The following is a 7,282-nucleotide window of genomic DNA, read 5'->3' on the forward strand; positions in this document are numbered from 1 at the left end:
GCACTTCTCCTCAATAGGGATCTATCTGTATATGAAGTTTGAAGTTAATACCTGGGGGATTTATGCTCAAGATTACATTCCGTGCACACGCACACACACGTGCACAATTACACAATTACTGTATCCACTTTGCCTTTTGCAAGGGATAATCAATAGATTAGTCCTCATCATCATGGTCTTAAAGAAACATGATGAACATAATCATAGCATGCATAAAACAGTTTACAGATGTATCAAATCTGGAATAAAAACTGTACCTAGATGAACTTGTAACAGGTGGCGATCAGTCATCACTTTCCTGTTTCCTGTTTCTCATTGTGTCATTCCTGTATCTCATTGTGTCTTAGTTGGTTTAGTACAACTCTGGCCTGGTCCACAATTGCAACAACTGAAAAACAACTGAACAATTAAAAAAAGAGAACTTATACCTAATGTACATAATATACTACTACTAAAAATGACTCATACTGTCAAACACATTTGTTTCCATGAAAAACTACAGCTATCACCTATTGTAATAAGAGGTTTCACTGAGAGTGATGTTTGCTTTTAAGCATACAGTAACCAATTAGGCAATAATTTTTAAACTGCCAAGCACAAAATAAACATAAAAAAATAATCCTTAATATACCAAAAACAGAATAGTGTTTTGTTAAATTAAAGTAAAAAATGAAAAAAGTTATGAAGAGAAGAAAAAAAATAAAAAAATATATAAAAATAATAATCAGAGGTTTACAACTCTTTGACTACCATACACAATTTAATGATTCATATGCACATCTATTTTTCTTATCACGTCCAATATGTGCATGAAGTTTGAAGTTAATACCTCAACAACATAGAAAAATGAAAGAAAAATAATCAAAGACCAATAACTCTAAAATACCATAAACAAAAATGTTTTTTGCACAGCACTTCTCCTCAACATATTTAATATGTGTTAGAAATCTCAGAAGCATTTGGAATTATGGATAAAAGAATACTTGGCCAAATGAACCCTAACCATCAAGTGGTAAGAGTATAATAGCAGAGACAAATCTTATGTTTTTATATTTATTTATTTATTATTATTTTATGTCAATGTATGTTTGAACAGAATAATTATGTTAATTCTCATTTCTTGGCTTACCTCATATTTATATTGTTATACATAGAATTAATCCAAAGAGAACTTACCATTCACTGACAAGATTTCCTCATTATACACAGGAGTATCTTCATACTTTTAGAATCTCTCCATTTTTCTTCTCCATGGGAACTGCAATGCAGAACACATAAGAAATGAAATCAAACAATTGCATTTTTCAAAAAAATTTGTAGAGAAAAATAAAACATGACTTCAGACACATGCAGAATTATTTGCATTTATTTTAAGCAAGTTACAAGAGTACCTGTACCCTATGCCATCTGAGTAAAATCTGCATGCAACAAACATGTGCATGCAAAATTGCATGGACTTTCATTTATTTGCTTAACAGTTTCAATTAAACCTAACAACCTGACCAAATACTTGAAATATCTTATACTTGAATACATTATGTTATACTAGTAAATGACATTGAGTACATGTAAATATGTGTTAAAAATCTACCTTTCAAATCCAATGCTTTCTTTGCATCAAAACGTTTGTCTGTTTGCCCTTAAATTGGTCCCTCAAGAGTATCTGGTCTGAAATAAATATAAAATTCACCTACTTTTAAGCTAAAATTAGCTATAACACTAACTTGGCTAATCTTAGGAAAAATGAGTCTTAAAGCTGCACACTCACAGATTGACTGTTTTAACATTATTATTATCTCAGAGAATCAATGCCTTAAATTTCCTAATAATAAGACTTAAATCACAATAAAACAGATGTCATGTATTGAGAAATCTGCTTATTATTTCATTTTTCTGAAAGTGTTCGTAAAATTTAAGTCACAAAACAACATTTATGAATGTAAATATGAAAAACAGCGATCTGATCTTTTTTGAGCAGTTTTAAATCATGGTTCGCAGACATATGCACTAACATTGCATGGTTCATTCCATGATGAAAAAAAAAAGTTGTCAGAATGGTAAATCTGTGAAAATGCAGCTTTAATAACAATCCCCAACAGTTGTCGAAGACAAGTCTTCCTCCCAAAGACTTGTTTAAAAGGGGCTGTACGTTTAATGAAATAGCGAAAAAAAAGAAAATTGACGAAAACTGACATAAACTTGGTATCTATGTGTACAATGCATTAAAAATTACTAACTGAAGTACCACTTAATTTACAATAAATAAATTTGCCAATATATTACAAGTTAGGTATATAGATTAAATATTCCAACTGTTTAGGATAAGCCTTCATAGCACAGCGGATACAACACTGGACTGCAATTTTGGCGACACCGGTTCCAACCCATTCTCCGACTTGATTGTTTTTTTTTACCATTTATGATATCAAAGAGTAAAAGATTTTATTGAATAATTGTCCTGAGATTCATTACAGAATTTTTTTTGGGGGGAGGGGGGGGGGGTTCCCACCCCCTTTTTGGATCTGTTAGTATGGGTTACTCCCATAAAATGAACTCAATTTAATTTGGCAGGTTGTAGAAGTTTTCAGGCCATTTCATTTTATTTTTTTTTTTTTGGGGGGGGGGGGTCGCACCCCCTTTCTGGATCCGCTAGTGTGGGTTACTCCCATAAAATGAACTCAATTTAATTTGGCAGGTTGTAGAAGTTTTCAGGCGATTTTTTTTTTTTTTTTTTTTTTGGGGGGGGGGTCCCACCCCCTTATGGATCCGCTACTGTAGTGTGGGTTACTCCCGTAAAATGACCTCAATTTAATTTGGTGCAAAGCTCTAATAAAAATTGGTGTATTCAATTAAATTCATATTACTAATTAATGTAAACAAACCATTTGCAACTATCCCTGAATAACCTCTAAATGATAGTGATTATTTTCATTTGCATGATAAGAAACTAAGAAAATATAAAATAACACTTGAGTGTCCTGTATGGTATCCCGATATAGTCAATACAACTTACATGTGCAGGAATCAGGAAGGAGTTCCATTCTACCAACTTAATACCATTCTTATTTGTCGTCTTCTTAACCGGATGCTTGAATTTTTGTAAACAAACCCCATGAACCTTGCATCGTTCCACTAGACTTTCTCGCTTAATATTTACGCTCGGTTGTGCCTGTATCGAAGAAAATGAAGACCAGTCCAAAACATTGCGTCATTTGGTATTTAGCACGCGCGAGAGTGGTTCAAACGGGTTCAAAACATCGAATTTGACCGACACTGAACAGAGGTATATGGTTATTTTCTTTGAAAATATAACACTTTCTAGTTCAAAAGGTAATTGAATTTATGTAGATACGTAAATGATTGACAGTTTAACGAGTATATTTTATTGACATAACGAAGTACTCCTTAAAGCTGCACTCTCACATATTTTGACAACTTTGTTTTATATTTTTTATTTTTGTCTTGGAATGAGCCAGTTTCTGTGTAAATATATATGTAGATAAGTGATATTAGTCTGCTGACAAAAGATCAGATCGCAGATTTACATATTCCATTAAAAAAATGTTTTATGCCTAAAAGTGCTACTAACAGTTGGAAGAAAAATGCATAAAACATCATTTTCTTAAAGCTGCACTCTCACAGATTGATCTGTTTTTTTTAAGCAATCCTGTATCATTGGTTTGCAGATATTTATACAAAAATTGCTCTTTCCAAGACAAAAAAAAAAAAATGGTATATCTGTGAGAGTGAAGCTTTAACTTAAATATGCAATCCGATATTTTTTTAAGCAGTCTTGTGTGACCGGTTTTCTTGCACTTTTGCATTAATTGGCTTGTATAAAACAAAAAAATAAAACAGTTGTCAAAACATTTAATCTGTTAGAGTGCAATTTTTATTTAAATATACTTGATGCTTGCCTCAATCATTGCCGCTGACAGATCATCAGATAACAGCACCAACATCCAACAATGCAGCGATATTTTTAAAGTCTTTGGTTACAGCGCCATGCCAACGCCATGGTAGTGTTCCAGCAGTTGTTGTTGGTTCAAGTGTGTGGGGCACTTCTCCTCCCAGGTTTACTTAAATCGTGGCAGCGGTAAATGGCAGGAGTGACTCCGTCAGCTTTAAACTAATATATATAAAGGGTTAATGGAGTGGAGTGGAGTGTATTGTGTGTCACTGTCAGTGTGTAAGAACCAGCCGCTCGGTTACAGTCTGATCATCAAGTTTATGGTTATTGAGATTGTGGAAATACTTGTACCATAAGTCATGGTTTTTAAGTTTATTGTTTAAAGTTCCATTTTCTCGTTGTTTGGACCTTAGAGCTGCACTCTCACAGATTAAACGTTTTGACAATTTTTTTGTCTTGGAATGAGGCAATTCTTGCGAAAATCCATGGGAACCAGTTATTTAAGACAGCTGACAAAAAAATAGATAGCAGATTTTTATATTTAAGTTTAAAAAGTGATGTTTTATGCATTTTTCTTAAACCATTAGTAACGGTTTAAGCCATAAAACATTAATTTTCGAACGGAAATATGGAAATCTACGATCTGATTTTTTGGCAGCAATCAAAATTCATATCATTGGTTTTCAGATATTTATGCAAAAATTTGCTCTTTCCAACAAAAAATAAAAAAGTTGTAAAAATGGTATATCTGTGAGAGTGCAGCTTTAAAATTTTTATGATTTAATGACAACTGCCTTGAAATAGATACCTGATTTAAGCAAAATGCCAATGTTTATAAATTTCTATTATATTTTACTGTGAAATGTAAATATATACATATAATTGTTTGTGTTAGTTTAAATTTGCTTGATTTATCATTAACCTAATTATATATTATTTCATTTATTTTTGTATTAACCCAATATTATGTCATATAATATATCTATGAGTACATAATACCAAGGTAAACACATGTATACAAATCACTTATTATTATGTATAGATAGTTTTTGTTTCCATGTAACTCATTTGCCTACATACATTTTGGAAAATGTGGTCCATTACAGATAAAACCCAGATGTAAACATGGCCTGGATTTCCATATTATGCTGCCCAGAATAAAAGACGATGCTGTCCAGATTAAAACATTGTACGGCTCAATAATTTTCACCAAACTTGGTAAAACAAACTTTGTCATATTATGAGAAATCCCTGTTGTTTTGTTATTTATGTTCATTCACATATGCAATTCACCAAGCAACACAAGACTTCTAAATGTCCACTTGACACATTTCTAGTTTATTTGGCTTGTACATAAACATCACTTTTTCATAAGAGAATAAATCCCATGTAGGACATTTAGATTGCTCTAGAAATAATTGCTAAGACGTTTTGCATTTGAATCATGTTTAAAGCATACCCAACATTATTTGCAGTTATTGTGTTCATGATTGTGTTGTATTCTTCCTTTTTAAGATGCATCAGATGAAGTCTTTGACTACCTAGAAAGGGATTTTGTAAGCTAGTACTGGACTTGGAGACAGTCACTTGGAAATGATGATTGTGCAACAGCGGTTAAACATATGTAATAAATCATATGGTAATTTCTTTTCACCTCAATGAATATTTAAGTGACCTACCCACAAATAAAGTGATTCTCAAATAATTCCAATTTCCACTTTGATTTTGTAATCCGGTATTCTTCATTACTACTTCCGGTATCTAAAAATAACATTATAATATTCATAAATAATATCATAAGACCATGAGAATATTCAGTAATTTATATATGTCATCAATTTGTTTTTGTGTATGTGGTGTTTATATGTTGGAGTTTGTAGTTCATTGTCAGTGATTTTTTATGGTTGTTTCCCCTTGTGAAAAACTCCATTTTCCCCAAAATTAAACAAAAAATACATTACATTCCGGATTAAAATAGCAATGAATTTCTTGAAATATAAACAAAATCTTGACAAGTCTCACTCTTTCACAGCATAAGGTATGCATAAAATGTTAAAAAATGTATATTTGCCATTATTTAAGCTATTTTGGCCTGATTTTGTATTTTTCCCAAAGTTGACTTTTTACCAAATTTGCAAGGTACAGTAAAAAGAATTCATAAAAAAATCACTGATTGTTGTTAAGTGCTTTTTTCATGAATGTTGTTCAAGTTTCGTCCTTGGGGTCAAAGTTGTCCCAACCAGTGTTCCCATGTTACTGATCTATATATAGACTTCTAGAAAAAAAATTGATACACATTCAAATCAGGCAACGACTTCTGCAGTAATGTATGAATTCCTTAGAAACTGATGTCTAAACTAAAAGTTATTTAGTTTCAAAGATTATGAAACAAGTTGAATATAATAATCACCTTTTGGCACGATGTTAAGCAAGGTTTGGCCTTGTTGAGGAAATCGTAGACCTTGTAATACCCTTAAGGAACCCACTTGTCTGACTTAGTGACTACAATCCAAACTCACAATGTCTTCCTTAACAATCACTTCATAAGCAATCAAGGACATCCTTATCAAATACCTCATTTACAGCAGCCACTGACTTCCATAAAAAATGATGACTTCCTAAACAATACATGGCTTCTTTAACAACCAATGATTGCCTTAGCAACTACCTTCATCCATAGCAACAAATGAATTCCCATTCAACCAATGACTTCCTTAGCATCCAATTCCTTCCAACGCATCCATTAACTACCTTTATAGGCACCAATGCCTTATTTAGCAACCACTTGTTTCCTGAGCAACAGCCAACATCCATAGCAACCAATTACTTCCTTAGTAATCATTGACTTCCATAGCAACTTTCAGGTTCATTACCATAACATCCATTGACCATGGGAACAACCAGCTTACCATACTTCTCATTTCTGTTAACAAAGAGCAGCCTTCTTTGAGGAGTCCTTATCAACCATCAAATAACACAGCAATCACAAACCTGCTAAGCAAATAGCAACACCCTTCATAACCAGTTGTTACCACTGACTCGTTGGTCATTTTAATCAGGTGATCAATTAAGGGCCATGCTGGCCCTTTTGTTTTGAATGTACATTTCCTTAGCTTATTCATTTAATTCAGCAAATGTATAAACATAGTGTACAATTCTGGATACTTTCAAGTTTTGTCAATAATATATATTATCAATGTTTAAATTTTCAAACAGGTGACCAGACCGGGAGGAAACTAGGGAAATGGTTATCCACCAACAGCCCAAGTGCTTGGTTGATAAGAGGAGCCACAGCATTAAACATTACTGCACAAAGTGGTGTGCTTTGCTAACACCTATGATTGTGATTTGATAAAAATGCAATGAATGAAC

The 7,282-nt window shown here is 32.6% G+C and overlaps 1 long non-coding RNA gene across 1 annotated transcript; it reads right to left on the reverse strand.

Moving 5' to 3' along the window:
* Positions 1 to 269: 269 nt before the first annotated feature.
* Positions 270 to 3,120, reverse strand: LOC128236806 (uncharacterized). The gene is made up of 4 exons (XR_008261437.1): positions 3,007 to 3,120; positions 1,592 to 1,668; positions 1,177 to 1,258; positions 270 to 388 (listed from the first exon to the last, which is right to left on the reverse strand). It is a non-coding gene; the product is annotated as an uncharacterized LOC128236806 (long non-coding RNA).
* Positions 3,121 to 7,282: the final 4,162 nt, after the last annotated feature.

The sequence above is a fragment of the Mya arenaria genome, chromosome 6 (genome assembly GCF_026914265.1).
Source record: "Mya arenaria isolate MELC-2E11 chromosome 6, ASM2691426v1".
Lineage (NCBI taxonomy): Eukaryota > Metazoa > Mollusca > Bivalvia > Myida > Myidae > Mya > Mya arenaria.